We start from the raw sequence: 18,970 nt of genomic DNA, 5'->3' as shown, positions 1-18,970 counted from the left end.
CAACTCTCCAGGATATTGGAGTGGGCAATGATTTCTTGAGAAATACCCCACCAGCACAGGCAACCAAAGCAAAAATGGACAAATGGAATCACATCAAGTTAAAAAGCTTCTGCACAGCAAAGGAAACAATCACCAAAGTCAAGGGTCAACCCACAGAATGGGAGAAACTATTTGCAAACGACTCATCTGAGAAGGGATTCATAACCAGAATATATAAGGAACTCAAACAACTCTATAAGAAAAAAAGCTAATATTTCAATTTTAAAATGGGCAAAAGATCTGAATAGACATTTCTCCAAAGAAGACATACAGATGTCAAACAGGTATATGAAAAAGTGGCCAACATTATTGATCATCGGAGAAATGCAAGTCAAAACTACAGTGACATATTCATCTCACCCCGGTTAAAAGGGCTTTTATCCAAAAGACAGGCAGTAACAAATACTGGCAAGGATGTGGAGAAAATGGAGCACTTCCACACTGTTGGTGGTCCCACTTCTGGGTATATACTCAAAAGACAGGAAATCAGTATATCAAAGAGATATCTGCATTCCTATGTTTATTGCTGCACTATTCACAATGGCCAAGATTTGGAAGCAACCTAAGTGTCTATGAACAAAAAAATGGATAAAGAAAATGTGGTACATATACACGGTGGAGTACTATTCAACTATAAAAAAGAATGAGATCCTGTCGTTTGCAACAATATGGATGGAACTGGAGGTGATTATGTTAAGTGAAATAAGCCAGGCACAGAAAGACAAACATTGCATGTTCTCACTTATTTGTGGGAGCTAAAAATTAACAATTGAACTCATGGAGATAGAGAGTAGAACAATGGTTATCAGAACCTAGGAAGGGTAGTTGTGGGAGGAGAGGGGATGGTTAACAGGTACAAAAGTATAGTTAGATAGAATTAATAAGATCTAGTATTTGATAGCACGACAGTTTGACTACAGTCAACAATAATTTATTTACATTTTAAAATATCTAAGAGTATAATTGGATTTTTGTAACACAAAGAAAAGATAAGTGCTTAAGGTGATGGATACCCTATTTATCCTGATGTGATTATTACACATTGTATGCCTGTATCAAAATCTCATGTACCCCATAAATATATACACCTACTATGTATCCACAAACATTAAAAATTTGAAAATAATAACATTTGTATTCCTTGGATACAGGCTTCTTGCTTATTTAATCCGCTGCAGTGTTGAGTATGCAATTATCTATTTGGGGTATTTGCTGCAATATGAGTGAACTTGGCTCAAGTGTTGCATGGGGATTCAGGTGTCGTCATCTGGTTTTTTGAATCCAGAAGAGGGAGCCTGGGAGAATGTGTTGAAAAATTGCCTATCCTTTTGGATTCTTTGGAATAGTTGAGATGGTGATTTGTTTTCCCTATTTGGTAGACCTGGCCTCCAAAACGGCATGTCCTGGAACATTTGAGGGTGGCTTGAGCTTTGAATTGACTTTCAGTTTATGGATAAACCACCATTTATCCATTCACCTCTTGAAGGAAATCTTGGTTGGTGATTTATGTATAAGCTACTATATACATTTGTGTACGTGATTTTGCATATGTGAAGCGAAATATTCAATTCACGTAGGTAAAAGCTGGGAGTATGATTGCAGGGTCTAATGGTAAGTCTATGTTTAACTATATAAGAACTGTCCCAATGGACTTGTAGAATGACTGTAACATTTTTCTTCCCTACCAGCCATGAATGAGAATTCCACATCCTCCTCCAGAATTTCGTATTTTCAGGTTTTTGGATTTTAGCAATTCTAATAGGTGTGTAGTGGAACCTTGCTGTTGTCTATATCTGCATTTTTATTGAATAATTATGGTAAGCATCTTTTCTTATGCTCTTTTTGTGATCTGTGTATCTTCATTGGTGAAGTGTCTTCAAATCATTAACATATTTTTATTGGATTGCTTGTTTTCATGTTGTTGAGTGTTAAAACTTCTTTACTCAGGATATGAGTCCTTTATCAGACACAGGATTTACAAATATTTTCTCCCAATCTGTAGCTGTATTAGTTCGTTTTCACACTGCTATAAAGAACTACCTGAAACTGGGTAATTTATGAAGAAAGGAGGTTTAATTGACTCACAGTTCCACATGGCTGGGGAAGCCTCAGGAAACTTACAATCATGGTAGAAGGCAAAAGAGAAGTAAGTACCTTCTTAACAAGGCGGCAGGAGAGAGCAAGAGAGAGGGGAAATGTCACACTTTTAAACCACCAGAGCTCATGAGAACTCACTCACTATCACAAGAACAGCATGTGGGAAACCGTCAGCAATTGCAAAGACGGTTCAGCGAGGATCCATATACGTCACACCCAGTTTCCTGTATTATTAACATCATACACGAATATGATGCATTTGTCACAACTTACAAGCCAATATTCATCCTCAGTGACTTTTTATTGTTCCAGGATCCCATATAGGATACCACATTATTTTAGTCATCATGTCTCCTTAGAATTCTCTTGGCTGTGATAGTTTCTCAGGTTTTCCTTATTTTTGATGACTTTAACAGTTTTGATGAGTACTGGTCAGGCAATTTGTGGAATGACCCTCAATTGGGATTTGTCTGAGTTTTTTCTCTTAATTAAACTGGGGTAAATGTTTGGGGCAGGAAGAGCAGAAAGATGAATTGCCATTCTCATCACACAATATTCTACCACCATGATTTATCACTGTTGATGTTGACTTTGATCACCTGGCTAAGATAGTGTTTGTCAGGCTTTCCCTCTGTAAGGTTATTATTTCCCCCCTTTCCATATTACACTTTTAAAAAGGAAATCATTAGGAGCATGCCACATTTAAGGAGTAGGGAAAGGGTGGCACTGACACGAATGATTTGGAATTTTTTTCAGTGGGAGATTTGTCTATTCTCCCCTATTTATGTATTTATTCGCCCATGGATTTACCTCGGATGAACTCATGGTTATTTATCATATGTTTTGGGTTATAATCCAATACCACTTTATTTTGTTGCTCAAATTGTTCCATCTTTGTCCATTGGAAGCTCTTTCAGTTGGCTCTGGTGTTCCTTTCACATACCTCCATCATTATACATGTTTTTTGCTTTGCCTTACTTTCTGTCATGACAAAATGCTTCAGGCTCATTTGTATATTTCCTGTTCCAGTCATAGAAGAATTCATTTTCCCATGGATTTCTGCTTCCTTTATATTGGAGAAGAGTATTAGAATCCTAGATGTGGGTGCTAGGTATGTTCATTGTTCCTGGGGAGTTGTTGCTCCTAGCTGTCTCATCTGACAGAGTAAGGAAATGTATGTGTGTTTATTAACCTGTGCATATACGCTTATCTATAAGTGTGTGTGTGTGTGTGCGTGTGTGTGTGCAACCCTCTGTACGTATATTAAGCTGAACAGGAGTTCTTACTGATGTCTCCAACACTACTCCTTTACCACAAGGAGCTTCTAGCCTACTTCCTTTGTTTTTCTGTAAGTATCCACTTCAACAGTGAGAGATCTGGCTTCTACCATTCTTCATCTATAAAAGTAGTTGGTCCAGCTGGGCGCAGTGGCTCATGCCTGTAATCCCAGCACTTTGGGAGGCCGAGGCAGGCGGATCGCGAGGTCAGGAGATCGAGACCATCCTAGCTAACACGGTGAAACCCCGTCTCTAATAAAAATACAAAAAATTAGCCAGGCATGGTGGCGGGTGCCTGTAGTCCCAGCTACTCGGGATGCTGAGGCAGGAGAATGGCATGAACCTGGGAGGTGGAGCTTGCAGTGAGCCGAGATCGTACGACTGCACTCCAGCCTGAGCAACAGAGCGAGACTCCATCTCAAAAAAATGAAATAAAAAATAAAAATAAATAAATAAATAAATAGTTGATCCATGGGTAGATATATACATACATATAAATACGTATATGTATGTGTGTGTGTGTATATATATATATTTGTGCACAGTAGAACCACAATTGTTAACCCCCATCCTTGTGGGAAACAGACTTATCAACTAGACTGTAGTGCTTTTCACTATAGTGCTTCTTTCACTTAACACTAAGCTCATGTTTTTCTGTTGCTTGAAAGCTCATTTCTTTTTTTCACGAATAATGTTCTATTATTGTTGAACCACAGTTTATCTCTTCACCCATTGAAGAACATCCTGGTTGTTTCCAGTCTTTAGTAATTATGAAATAAGTTGCCATACACACTTGTATGCAAGTTTTTTGTGTGGAAGCAAGTTTGCAAACTAGTTGGATACATATCTAGGAATAGCAAGACTGTGTTCAGCTTTGTTAAAAACAAACAAACAAACAAAAAACTGACAAACCATCTTTGAAAGTGGCTGTGCCAGTTTGCATTCCCAGAAGCAATGAGTAAGAGTGTCTGTTGCTCCTTAGTGTTGCCAGCAAGTGGTATTGTTAGACATTCTAATAGCTGTGTATCTCATTGTTATTTAATTCACAATTCACTAATGAAGAATGATGTTGACGGTCTTGTCTTATGCTTATTTCCCATCTGTATATCTTCTTTGAAGATGTGTCTGTTCAGAGTTTCTGCCCATTGACTGAGTTTTTATAAATTTGTTTTCTTATTGTTCAGTTTTAAGCCTCCTTTGTAGATTTTGGGTACAGATCCTCTATCAGATATATGTTTTGCAAACACTTTGTCATAGTCTGTGGCTTCTCTTTTCTTTTTCCTGACAATATCTTTCAAAGAGCATTCGAGGTTTCTTTTTTATTTTTAGAAAGTCTAACTTATTCATAGACCATCCTTTTGATGTTGTATCTAAAAAATTTATCACCAAAACCCAGGTCATGTAGATCTTCCCCTATTTTCTTCAAGAAGTTTTATAATATTGCATTTTAAATTTGAGTCTATAATATACTTTGAGTTTATTTTTTGTGAAAGATACAAAGTTTTATCTAGGTTCATTTCTTTGCATATTGAGATCCATTTGTTCAGGTGCCCTTTGTTGAAAAGACTATCATTTCTCTATAGGATTATCTTTGCATCTTTGTGAAAAAATCAGTAAGCTATATTTGTATGGATCTATTTCTATTTTGTTCCATTGATGTGTGTCCATTCTTTTGGCAATATCATACTTTGTAGATTGCTGTACCTTTACAGAACAAGTGGTGTACCAAAGCTCACATCAACCATGAGAAATCATATTTCTAGTAGGTTCCTTTTACATGATGTGAAGAGAATGGCATTTTACCTCTGAGATCTTCCCCCTGGAATTTCATACTCTCATTCTAATCATGACAGAAATATAAGAAAAATCCCAGTAGAAGGGCTTTATGCAAAATAGCTGACCAGTGCTCCTCAAAACTGTTAAGATCAAAGTCATCAAACATAGGGAAAGTCTAAGATCTGCCACAGCTAAGAGGAGCCTATGGAGACATGATGAGTAAATGTGAAACGATGGTCCTAGATGAAACTCTGGAACAGAAAAAAAAATGCATTAGGTAAAAACAAAGGAAATCTGAATAAAGTTTGTGCTTTGGCTAATAGCAATGTGTTAATATAGGTTCAATAGTTGTAACAAATGTACCATACTAATGGAAAATGTTAATAATAGAGGAAACTGGGTGTGGAGCATAGGGCACTCAATACTAGGTTTTCTATTTTTCTCTAAGTCTAAAGCTACAAGCTTATTAACAATGAAAAACTGTTAGCAAACTACTTAAAAGAGTATTTACAAAAAAAAACTACAGCAAACATCAAAAAGTTGAAAGTTACTTTTACTTTGAAATTGTAAAAGACAATGATTCCTGCTATCACCATTTCTATTCAATACTGTAATAGAGGTACTAGCCAGTGCAGTAACGCTAAGCAGATGAAATAAAAGGGCTAGAGATAAAAAATAAACAAAATTTGCCTAATTAACAGATGGTTTTAGACTGTGTATAAAGAAAATTCAAAATAAGAGTGAATTATTCATTTAATAAAATAGATATAAAAGTTGCAGGACAAATATGATCAATTTACAAAAAAATTAAGCTTCTGCAGTAACAGTATGAAAATGAGAATAAACAAAATATACCTTGTAAAATGAATCTAACCAAAGAAAGCTTAAGAACTTCATGGAAATTAAATTAATGAACTAATTAAGGCTTTAAATGTAAAATAAATGGATTGGATGTGAGTATTCAATATTGTAGACATGTTAATTATTTCCAGAAGTAATGTACAGATGATTGCAATCCCAATTTAAAAATTAAACTCTTTATGTGTGAACGTGTGTGCTTACATACATGTGTGTGTAAAATATTGCAAGATGACTCTGAAATTTAAACTGACATGTGATATGGTTTCTATATGTGTCCTCGCCCAAATCGCATTTTGAATTGTAATCTCCATTGTTGGAGGTGGGGCCTGGTGGGAAGTGATTGGATTATGGGGCTGGATTTCTCATGAATGGTTTAGCACCACCCCCTTGGTGCTGTGATCGTGATAGTGAGTGAGTTCTTGTGAGATCTGGTTGTTTAAAAGTGTGTGGCATCTCCCCTGCCTCTCTCTTATTCCTGCTCTGGCCATGTGACGTACCTGCTTCTGCTTCACCTTCTGCTATGATTGTTTCCTGAGGCCTCCCCAGGAGCTGAGTAGATGCCAGCATCATGTTTCCTGTACAGCCTATAGAACTGTGAGCCAATTAAGCTTCTTTATCAATTATCCAGTCTCAAATATTTCTTTATAGCAATGTGAGAACAGATTAACACAACATGCAATAGGCAAACATGGCCAAGACATTCTTGAGATAAAAGAAGATAAAAGGAGTTCCTCCACCAGATAGTAAGAATGACTAGAAAGCTCTAGTGATAAAGAATTTGTAGTATGGGTACAAGGTGTAACAAATAGAACAACAGAGCTGAACAGAGATTCCTGAAACACACCCACTTAATACATGGACTTTTGATTTATATATTTAAAAAGAGCAGGAGAGACAGGGCAATAATAAAGCTATAACTTTTAATAAATGACAGTGAAACAACTAAATATCCATGTAGAAAACAAAATGTAACAGGAACCCTCCTTGGAATTACACACAAAAATTAATTCCAGGAGGATTAAAGAACTACTTTTTTAAGGTTTCCTGTAACTTTTTTCAAATATACATAAAATACATGGAATGGTAAAAATGAGCCTTCATATGTTTCTGTCATCTAGAGAGCAAGCAGTATGGGTCAGGGAGGGCATCGATAACGCTGGAGGGGAAAGGACTGAAAGAGGCTAGGGACATTGGTCAGTACCAGAAGGGATGGAGATGATACAAGTCAAGGAGGAAGGGGGAAATGGCAGCTCCTTCTGCCCCTTGTCTCCGACACAGATGACCTTCCTACCCTCAGGGGTCTTCGTTTTCAAAGAGCTAGACCTGGTGGCTAGACAGGAGGAGGCTTAGGAGAAGGCTGCCTGGACCAGTGATTTGTTCATTCCGTCTCTCACCACAGCCCCTGCTGATCTCTAGAGTCCTGGAGCTCAGAGAAGTGTGACCTGACAGTATGATTCCTGAGACTCCTGACAAGGCTTGTGGGGCTAACACCCTGACCAGGCCCAGGAGGCCTCTGTCAACTTAGAGGCAGTGCCACGTTGTCCACACGTGATGGGAGTAAAGTGCTACCTCCTCCTTATCTGGGTGAGAGCCATTGGTGGGAAGAGGGGTTGGGGGGCCTTGGCCTCTCTCCTTTTTTGCTCATTGCAAGGTGTCCCCCAGATCCTGTTCCTTGACAGAAAACCCTCGCTGTAGACCCCCTCTAGTGGGACTTGGAGTACTTAATGGAGCAAGGGAGGGGGTCTCTCTCCTTCCTGAGATCAGAGGTACTCTAAGTGTGGAGAAGACAGGTATCATGGGATGAGCCTGAGCTAATTACACAGTGGCCAGAGGGCCTCCAGGAATGAAGGGCTTTCCCCATCAGCACATGAACTACCACCAGTATGGGCAGGATTTTCCTAACAGTGTTTTTTAGAGAGTAGTTATTAATTTCAATAATGTGTAAGTTGTCCATTTTTTCTTTCATGAGTCATGCTTTTGCTGTTGTGTCTAAGAGGTCATAGCTAAACCGAAGTTCACCTCGATTTTCTTCCATGGATGGGGAGCCACCAGTGATGCTGGTTGGAGGGCCTTTCCTTCAGCATGTGAACTACCACTAGTCTGGGGAGTTGGGTCATGGAAGAGTCTTAATGAAGACTCTCCACCATCAAAATGGGATTTGGAGCTTCTGGTTGGAAATGCTTCAGGCTGACAGACAGCCTCTGAATGAGAATAGGGTCACCCAAAATGAGCCCCAGGGTGATGGACTAAGAGGGCCTTATAGGAGGAAGGGCGCCGTCTTGATCATCTCATCTACCCATGATCAACACCCACCCAGATCAATGCCTGCCCCACCTCTGCTCCATGTACTTTCTTTTAGCTGCCCTCACTCTTGACAGGGCCCTCAGCAGTATTCAGGAACCCTGAGGTTCTAAAAGAGGTTGATTTGTATTTTTGTGAACGAGTTCACTGAAGGTATGAGTCATCTCCAGATTTACTGTGCCCAGGCCCAACTCAAATGTTGCGGAGTTTGCTTTCTTCCTCAGCTTTGGCTTCAGTGTCTCAGGTGCAGTTAGCCTATCTTGTAGCCAGAATGGGGTATATAACCTCAGAGGTGAAGGTGGAAAATCTTGGGCATTTCTTTTACAATGATTTATCTTTGCCTCCCAGTGTCAAATCCACAAGGCCAACTTTTCTCAGATCTTCACCGTGAGAATATGGTGGGGTTCCTGGAGATAAAGCCTATAATGTTTGCCCCTTAAGACTGCAGCCCCAGGTAGTTTATCACTTACATTGCCCCACACTCAGCTTTCAGAAAGTCATCAAAATCACCATTTAGATGTTCTTACCAGTTTATGGCTCCAGCAGCTTCTGCTACAGGTAAGCAGATCTTACCTGCTCCTCTTTGTGTGCACCAGTCGCTCCACATTTTCAGTCAGTGGTTTGCCTTGCAATCTCAGTTCTCTGATAGGTGTAAGAAAAAGTTTTCAGTTTGTCAAGCATTTTCTTGTAAGAATGGGAGTGCCAACTTACAACTGTATATCCTTTTTAGTGGTTGCTTTTGTTATTATATATACCTAGCTTATCTCACTCCACTGTTGTCAACATTTTACCAGTTCAAGTAAAGTGTAGAAACCTCACCTCCCTTCATATCCCTTTACCCTTCTCCATTTATGATGTGGTTGTCTTATGTATTTCTTATACATACATTTAAAGACATATTAGACCATTTTATAATTTTTGCTTCTACTGTCAAACATAACTTAGAAAACTCAAAGAAGAAAGAAAGTCTATTGTATTTATCCACATTTTGTTTACCATGTTCTTTCTTCCTTCCCGATGTTCCAATTCTCCATTACCCTTGTTATCATTTCCCTTCTGTTTAGGGAACTTCCTCTAGCCATTCTTCTAGGGTAGATCTCCTGGTGACAAAGTCTATTAGTTTTCCTTAATTTGGGAATATCTTGATTTTCCCTTCATTCCTGAAAGATATTTTTGCTATATGTAGTGTTGTGTTGACTGTTCTTTTCTTTCAGCTCTTGAGAGATGTTGTGCTTCTTTCTTCTGGGCTTCATGGTTTCTGTTGCAAACCTCACTGTCATTTGAATTATTTTCCCTCTAAACTGAGATGTCATTTCTCTCTCGCTGCTTTCAAGATTTTTTTTTTTTTTGTCTTTAACTTTCAGAAGTTTGACTATGACGTATCTTGACTTGGATTTATTCTCCTTGAATTCACTCAGCTTCTTGAATTTATAGGTTTATGAGTATTGCTAAACTTGGACAGCATTAAGCCGTTATTTCTTTGAGTACCTCTTCAGCCCTATTCTCTTTCTCTTCTCTTTCTGGTATTCTAGTGACGTGAATGTTCAATCTTTCATTATGGTCCCTCAGGTCTCTGAGGCTCTGCTCATTTTTATATTGATGTATTTTTTCCCTGTTGTTCAGACTGAGAAATTTCTATTGTTCTTTCAGTTCACTGATTCTTTCCTCCGTCATCTCCATTCTGCTTTTTAGCCCATCCATTAAGTTTTTCATTTCAGTTATTGCTTTTTTCAGTTCTAAAAATGTCAATTGATTTTTCTTTATATATGCTACTTCTTTGCTGAGATATTCTATTTTTTCCAATTGTTTCAGGTGTGTTTATAATTGCATGTTGAAGCATTTTTATAATGGCTGATTTAAAATCTTTGTCAGATAGTTCTCAGTGTCCATCATCTTAGTGTTGACGTGTACTGACTGTGTGTTTTTATTCAGTTCAAGATCTTCCTGTTTCTGTTATGTGAATGGTTTTTGATTGAGCTATTGATATTTTGGTTGTTATGTCATATTGTTATGGATCTTATTTAAACCTTGTGTTTTAGCTGGTTTTCTCAGACATCACTCTAGTAAAAGAGATAGGGCACTACTTCATTACTGACATGTGGAAATGGAAGACCAAGTTCCTCACTTGGCCTCCATTGACACCCAAGTGGGAACCCACTCAATACTGCTGGGTTTAGGTGGGAGTTCTGGCCCCATACTAGGGCTCTACTGATACCTCCTTGTTTGGGAAGGGTGGGTGTTTCTCATTACTGTTCCCCATGTGGCCTCTGCTGACACCACAAGTTGTAGGGATGGTCTCATTGTTCCTGGACAGTGGTGAAAGTCCTCACTTTTTACGAGGCCTCCTCTGATGACACCCCAGTCAGAAGAGGAAAAGGCGACTTTTATCTTTGAGTGGAAGTGCAAGTTCCCCACATGAGCTATATAAACAACATGCTGTGGGGAGGGAAATGCTTCATTACTACATGCTGGGAATAAAAGCCCAAGCTCTCTACTCAGTCACCTCTGACACCACTCTAGTGCTGGTGAGGGGGTACTTGGAGCCCTTGATATAGCCTAGTGAGGATGGCAATCCAGGCTCCCCTCTTAGCCTTTGCTGGTGTGGATGTGAGTGGGGCCATAGATTTTTTGTATGTGTTGATATTTGGTGAGAGTAGAGCAGTTAGTGTCTAAAAGTTTTCTGTCTTGCTAGGTTACCCTTTTCCTGTTTTTATTTTTTGGTTAGAGAGAAAAGGCTTTTGTTGAGGCTTCTCCCCTCAACTCCCTGTGCCTGTTGGCTTATTTAGCTCCATTTCTGGGATATATAAGGCATAAAGAAAACACAGGGAATCCCAGCACTTTGAGAGGCCGAGGTGGGCGGATCACGAGGTCAGGTGTTTGAGACCAGCCTGGCCAACATGGTGAAACCCCGTCTCTACTAAAAATACAAAAATTAGCTGGGATTACAGGCGCACGCCACCAAGCCCAGCTAATTTTTGTAGAGACCAGCCTGGCCAACATGGTGAAACCCCGTCTCTACTAAAAATACAAAAATTAGCTGGGCTTGGTGGCGTGCGCCTGTAATCCCAGCTACTCGGGAGGCTGAGGCAGAAGAATTGCTTGAACCCTGGAGGGGGAGGTTGCAGTCAGCCAAGATCGTGCCACTGCACTCCAACCTGGGTGACAGAGCGAGACTCCGTCTCAAAAAAAAAGAAGAAAGAAAGAAAGAAAAAAGAAAGAAGAAGAAAGAAGAAAAGAAAGAAGAAAGAAAGAAAGAAAGAAAGAAAGAAAGAAAGAAAGAAAGAAAGAAAGAAAGAAAGAAAGAAAGAAAGAAAATAAAACACAGGGAACTCACTGCTATGTTGTTCCTTGGATTCCAAGGTCCCTAGCCAGTCTCCCTCTTTTCTCTACCATTCAGACACATCTTACTGCTTGTTTTGTGTATAACAGTCTGGGCATTTAGTTGTGCTTAGCAGGTGAAATAGGAGACTACTCCATCTTCCCAGAAGTGGAAGTTGAATCCCTACAGATAATTTTAAAACAATAAAATTAATAAAAGCCAATCTTGATTTTTATCACCACCATACTCCAGTATGTCTATATAATTTCTGTGATAAAATGCTCTCCCCCCAATCTTTTATCCTTATTTTTTCAAAAGTTATTTTTCTCTTCAGGGAATTGTCAACCTAATTATACGGAGAGAGGCTCTCCAAAAGAAAATGTGGGAATAGAGCAATGCAGTGGGATTACATGTGCCATAGTAAATGATGTGTATTCAGAGAGGTAAAGGAAGACAAAGATTTTAAAAGGAAAAAATGAGGAGACTTACGTAATTCCTTTCAAATAATTATCCTTAGGCCAGTCGTGACAGTTCGCACCTGTAATCCTAGCACTTTGGGAGGCCGAGGAGGGCAGATGGCCTGAGCTCAGGAGTTCAAGAACAGCCTGGCCAACATGGCAAAATCCCATCTCTACAAAAAATACAAAATATTAGCCAGACATGGTGGTGCAGGCCTGTGGTCCCAGCTACTTGGAGGCTAAGGCGGGAGGATGGCTTGAGCCCAGGAGGCAGAGGTTGTAGTGAGCTGAGATCACACCACTGCACTTCAACCTGGGTGACAGAGTGAGAATCCGTCTCAAAAAAAAAAAAAAAAAAAAAGAAGGAAATAATTATCATTGACTACAAAGATCAACAACAAGGGTGATGCCAGGCCGAGGTTGGACAAGCAGTTGCTAGGCGGATGCCCTCACAGAAGTATTTTTTGCACAAGGTTGTAATGGCCTTTGTACAAGGTTGTAGCTTTTGCAGACTCTTTTGTTATCAGGCATTCTTACATGATAACCCTTCCTTCATAACCTTTTGCAGCTATATTTGTCAGTGGTTTTTTAACATCAGTGACTCCATTTTGATTCTGACAACTTTCACAGAATATAATTTCTAAAAATAGTTTTATTGAGATATACTTGATATATATATACTCTGGCCCCAAACCCAGAATATCCACCTCCCTCCCTTCCCACACCACTGCCTCTTCCTTCCTTCCTCCCTCCCCACTATCTGAGAATATGCAGACCCACACATCATTTTACAACAGGTTCATTTTATTTTCATCAACCTTCGGGGCGCAAAATGTACCCTAGACCTTGTTGGCTATTTCTTTGGCGGGGGTGTCGGGGGCAGATCAGACCTTCGGGGACTTCTCAGATAGATTTGAGGTCTCTGGCCTTGCCCTGAAATTACAGGCTGTGCAGAGAAATGCTGGAGATGGTGGAGGTCTTCTGGCGTACTTGGTCCCGCTGTGGCTATTTTTATTGAGTTCCTTACTCACCTAGTCGCAGTGGCTAGATAGTGTTGGCCCACTCCCTTCCTCAGGTTTGCTTGAAGCGATGGTCTTTTAGGGAAAAGCTTTTTTCCTGGAACTCCCTCAAAGGGTTCTTTTCCCTTTCAGGTTGTCTTGGGAACCTGGAAGGACAGCAGGGAGATCACAGAAGGGAATTGGTTTTGAGGAAGAGGATGGAAGAGGGGTGACAACAGAAGCTTCATGAGAATGGGTGCAGGCTGGGGTGGGGGTTATGGCTAGGACAGGACAGGGTAGGAGTCGGAGCTTGAGTGGGCCACTCACCTTGATAGGGCTTCTGGGCCTGGGTTGAGATGTTGGCAAGGATGTGAATGTAAAATGGTGCAGTCACTCTGAAAAGGAGTTTAACAGTTTCTAGTAAAACTAAATACGCAATTAGCATATGAACATAAAATTAGGCTATTGGCCATTAATTACGGATAAATAAAAACTGTCCACAATTAGCCAGACATGCAAGATAAGGGTTGCATCAAGGTTGAACACTGAAGACAAATCTCCTTCAGTTTTTATTTATCGTAATAAATGGCCAATAGCCTAATTTTATGTTCATATGCTAATTGCATATTTAGTTTTATTAGAAACTGTTAAACTCCTTTTCAGAGTGACTGTACCATTTTACATTCGCTATCAATATACGAGTGATGCAATTTCTCCACATCCTTGCCAATGTTTGGTATTGTGACTATTTTTTATTGTAGCTGTTATGAGAGATTATAGTGATATTTCATTAAGGTTTTGATTTGCATTTCCCAATGGGCAATGATGTTGAACATCTTTTCATGTGCTTTTCTGCCATCTGTGGATTCTCCGCCTTTTTACAGTGTCTAGAGCTTCTAGTACTATGTTGAATAAGAGTGAAAAGATCTGAGAGCAATCATCCTTGCCTAATTTTATAGGGAAAGCATTCAGCCTTTCATCTTTAAGTAATGATGTTATCTGTAGGTTTTTTTTTTGTACATGCTCCTTATCAACTTGCAGTAATTTCTGACTATTACTAATTTGCTAAGAGTTTTAAAATCATAAATGGATGTTGAATTCTGTCCAATTATTGTTTCTGTCTCAAATTTGCCTATTTGTGGTAAGTTGTTGAAATTTTTGGCGCAAGCTTGTTTGTAATATTCTGTCTCTCTCTCTCTTTTTTTTTTTTGAAACAGTCTTGCTGCGTCGCCCAGGCTGGAGTGCAGGGGCGCGATCTCGGCTTACTGCAACCTCCACCTCCCTGGTTCAAGCAATTCCCCTGCCTCAGCCTCCCAAGTGGGATTATGGGCACACACCACCTTGCCTGGCTAATTTTTTGTTATTTTGAGTAGAGACGGGGTTTCACCAATTGGCCAGACTGGTCCCGAACTCCTGACCTCAGGCAATCCGCCAGCCTCGGCTTCCCAAGGTGTTGGGGTTACAGGAATGAGCTACCGTGCCGAGCCAATATTTTCATTATTTTTTAATGGCTCTGGGATCTGTGGTTATGTGACCTATCTCATTGCTGATATTGGTAATGTGTGTCTTCTCTCATTTTGTTCTGAGCTGTCTGTTTAGAAATTTACTGATCTTATTTATCTTTTCAAGGAACAAGTTTTTAGTATAATTGCTTTCTTCACGGTTTTTCTGTTTGTTTATTACCCTATATTGACTTTAATTTGCTCTTCTTTTTCTAGTTTCATAAGGTTTTCTAATATAAGCACTTAGGTATCCTTCTAAGTACTACTTTAATTGCATGCCACAATTTTTGAGGTGTTACATTTTCTTTTTTTAACTTTTATTTTAAGTTTGAGGTACATGAGCAGGTTTGTTACATAGGTAAAGTTGCGTCATGGTGGTTTGTTGTACAGATTATTTCATCACCCAGGTATTAAGCCTAGTACCCAATAGTTGTTTTTTCTGCTCCTCTCCCTCCTCCCACTCTCCAGCCTCCAATAGGCCCCAGGGTGTGTTGTTCCTCTCTAGTGTTCATGTATTCTCATCATATAGCTCCCACTTATAAATGAGAACATGCAATATTTCGTTTTCTGTTCCTGTGTTAGTTTGCTAAGGATAATGGTCTTCAACTCCATACATGTCCCTGCAAAGGACATGATCTGCTTCCTTTTATGGCTGCATAATATTCCATGGGGTATATATACCACATTTTCTTTATCCAGTTTCATTTTAATTCAGTTCCAAAAGTTTTTAAAGTTCCCTTGAGACAAATTATCTTTGATATATGAATTATTTAGAAGTATAATTTTAAATTTCCAAATATTTTTTAATTTCCCAAATATAATTCTGTTGTTGACTTCTAACTGAATTCTGCTACTGAGCAAGAACGTACCTTTATCACTTCAATCCTTTTTATTTACTTAGACTTATTTTATGGCCCAGGACATAGGCTATCTTGGTAAATGTCCTATGTGCACCTTTAAAAAATGTGACATGAGTGTGTATATTGATGTTGGATGGAATGCCGTGTAGATGTCGATTATGTTATGAACACAGATAATACTGTTCAAGTCTTCCATATTTTTATTGATGTTTGTGCACTAGTTCTATCGATTATTGAAAGAAAGGTATTGACATTTCTAAATACAGTTGTGGATTTGTCTATTTCTCCTATAAATTTTTTGCTTCATTTATTTTGAAGCTCTATTATTAGGTGCATACACATTTAGAATTGGTGTGTCTTCTGGGTAGACTGGCTCCTTTGTCATTATGAAATATCTATTTTTAATCGCTGATAATATTCCTTGCTCTGAAATCTATTTCATCTGATGTTAGTATAGTTAATTCATGTTCTATCATTTAGCATTCTTTTATTTCTGATTTATCTGTTTCTTCATATTTAAAGTAGGGTTTTATAGAAAAATATAATTGAATCGTTCTTTTTATCAAATATGACAATCTTTTCTTTTTAATTGGAGGGTTTAACCTAACCAAAGATTATGTAATCTGCCTAGGAAAAATCTACATCCAATGACTTGTCAAGTGCAAGAGTATAAAGACTGGGCCCCTTTGACTCAATTTAAGACAACTCTGAAGGGACGTGTCAGCTACAAGGATCCCCATGGGATAGGATGAAGTCTCCATCATGACTGAGTTATAGCTGAATGCTTTCTCTGCCACTTCCTCCTCCCTACTTCCTTCACTTCCTCACAGATGTTGTTCCTGAAGGTACTTTCCAATAATAAGTTTCTTCATACAAACCTCTTGGGAATCTGACCAAACACAGGCAGTTTTAAAATGGTTAAGCACACACTAGCCCTTTCCCAGAAATTCTACTTCTAAGTATTTTTCTCAAAATAAATGAAACCATAGGTCTACAGAAATATTTGTATAAGATGCTCATAGGAGGGTAATAACAGCCAAACATGAAAACAACCCAAATGTCTGTTAACAGGTAAACGGTTTAAAAAATTGTGATATATCCATACAATGGAATCCAGCAATAAGAATGAATAAAATACTGATTCATGCAACACAATGAATGAATCTCAAAAACATTATGTTGAGGGAAAGAATCCTGACACAACGGAGTGCATACTATGATTCTAATTATATGCAAAATTAATTTATGATGATGGCAAACAGAATGGAGGGTGCCTTGGATGAGGAAAGATTGAATATAAAATGAAATGGAGAGCTTTCTGAGGTCATGGAAAAGTTCTACATCTTAATTTTGGTGATGGATACATAAGTATTCACATTTGTCAAAACATAACCATGGGCTCAAAATCTATGTCAGTAACTATTGAAAATTAAACCTGAATAAAAAGTTTAAAACTCAAGTGACACTAAACAATATTGTTAATAAATGTATTGCAAAGTAGTACAACAAAAGGAAAAAATAAGATGATTACTACAAAACTCCCCCTTTACTGTGGAGAGAGTTGACCATAATTTACATAGGTGAGCTTCTGCATTGCTGATAATGTTCTATATCTAGACTTGTGTAGTGAATATATGAGTGTTGACTTCATAATCACTGCTAAACTGTATGTATTTGCAGGTTTTTTCTATATTTCACACTTAGAAAAATACTTAAACAAATATATTTAACTAAGGATTAGTACACAAAATATGTAAGAAACTCATATAACTAACAAGAAGATGACAAATAACCTGCTAGAAAAAAAATGGGCAAAATAAGTAAACAGGAGTTTAACAGAAAAAGAAGCACAAATGTATCATAGACATTTTTATTTTATTTATCTTTTGCATAGGGATGGGGTCTCGCTGTGTTGCCCAGGTGGGGCCTCAAATTCCTGGGCTCAAGCAGTCCTCCTGTCTCAGCCTCCCAAAGTTCTGGGATTACAGGCATAAACTACCACACCCAGCCAGTAAGTAATAGGCACTTTGAAGGATCCACCAGGCTGGATCATGGCCACCCGGTCACTGCAACCCCTCCAGGTTCACCTTTCCCCCTCACCTTCGACTGGACTACAGGCCCTGTATTTTTAGTAGAGATGCGGTTTCACCGTGGTCTCGATCTCCTGACCTCGTGATCCACCCACCTCGGCCTCCCAAAGTGCTGGGATTACAAGCGTGAGCCACCGCGCCCGGCCAGTAATAGGCACTTTTAAACAGCTATATTGAGATATAATTTACATCTCATATAGGCCATCCATTTAAACTGTATGACTCAATGGTTTCAGTCATGCATTTAATTACCTTTTCCTATTAGTTGTCCATCACTGCTCATTCTTACTCTCTTCCTCTCTCTCTCTCTCACACACACACACACACACACACACACACCCCAGAATGTAGAATCCTTCAGGGCAGGGACTTTATCTTCTTCACTTGCTGTGTCCTGATATCTAGAATGGTGCCTCAGAATTGTAGGTCCTTAATGAATGTTTGTTAGTTGACTGGAATGAAGGCAGTGGAGATGGAGAAAACTGAATCGACGTGAGGAATAGGTAGGACCTGGAGATGGATAGGATGTGGGGACTGATGGAGAGGGATGTGTCATGATGACTTCCAGATTTCCAGTTTGGGCCATTCAGCAGTTGTTGATGTCAATAACAGAGCCATAGAACGTTGGAGGCAGAACAGATTGGGAGATACAAATGACTGGAAGTAGAATGACTTCTTGTAGTGAAAAGAACACGTATATAGAAAGTAGAAAAACTGAGTCATAGTCCTGAATTTCCTGTGTAACTCTGATCAGGCTACTGCCCACTTCTGGACCTGGTTTTCTTTTGTGAGTTGATTGGTTTGGACTGAAAAAACATTCTGGGTTTTTGCATCCAGATCTTGGTAAATAATTTAGGACACGTAGAATCTGTCCACAGAGGTATGTTTCACTGAGTCCATACCCCTCAACTGGCTTATAGCTATTGTCACAAATCTGTCCGTGGCATCAAATCTTTGCCCAGAGGATCTCTGAAATTTCTAGAGAGTGATGCACCTAGGCTGACAAACAAGTCGCTCATCTACTCTTAGCCTGAAACACAAAGTATCCTTTGTCGTTTCTGCTCCCACTGTTCATTTCTAGGTCCAGGGAAGTCAGGTGAGGGCAGTTCCTCACCACTGCCACTGCCAGCAGTTCCCTGCACAGCAATGATGATGAGTTCGCCAAAGACGTTTTACTGTGGAAGCTCCTAAAACTACTGGCCCAATCAGAAGCCAGACCTTAAGATGCCAAAGGATTGCTCGGGGGCCTTATGTTATAGCATGATGAGATAGCGACTATAAAATGAATGCGCTAAACATATTTGAAGACTTAAAACACAGAATTTTTTAAAAACACAATAAAATAGCCCGGGCATGGTGGCTCATGCCTGTAATCCCAGCACTTTGGGAGGT

The sequence above is a fragment of the Hylobates moloch genome, unplaced genomic scaffold, assembly GCF_009828535.3.
Source record: "Hylobates moloch isolate HMO894 unplaced genomic scaffold, HMol_V3 SCAFFOLD_7, whole genome shotgun sequence".
In the NCBI taxonomy this organism is placed as follows: domain Eukaryota; kingdom Metazoa; phylum Chordata; class Mammalia; order Primates; family Hylobatidae; genus Hylobates; species Hylobates moloch.
Note: the sequence above shows the minus strand (reverse complement) of the source record.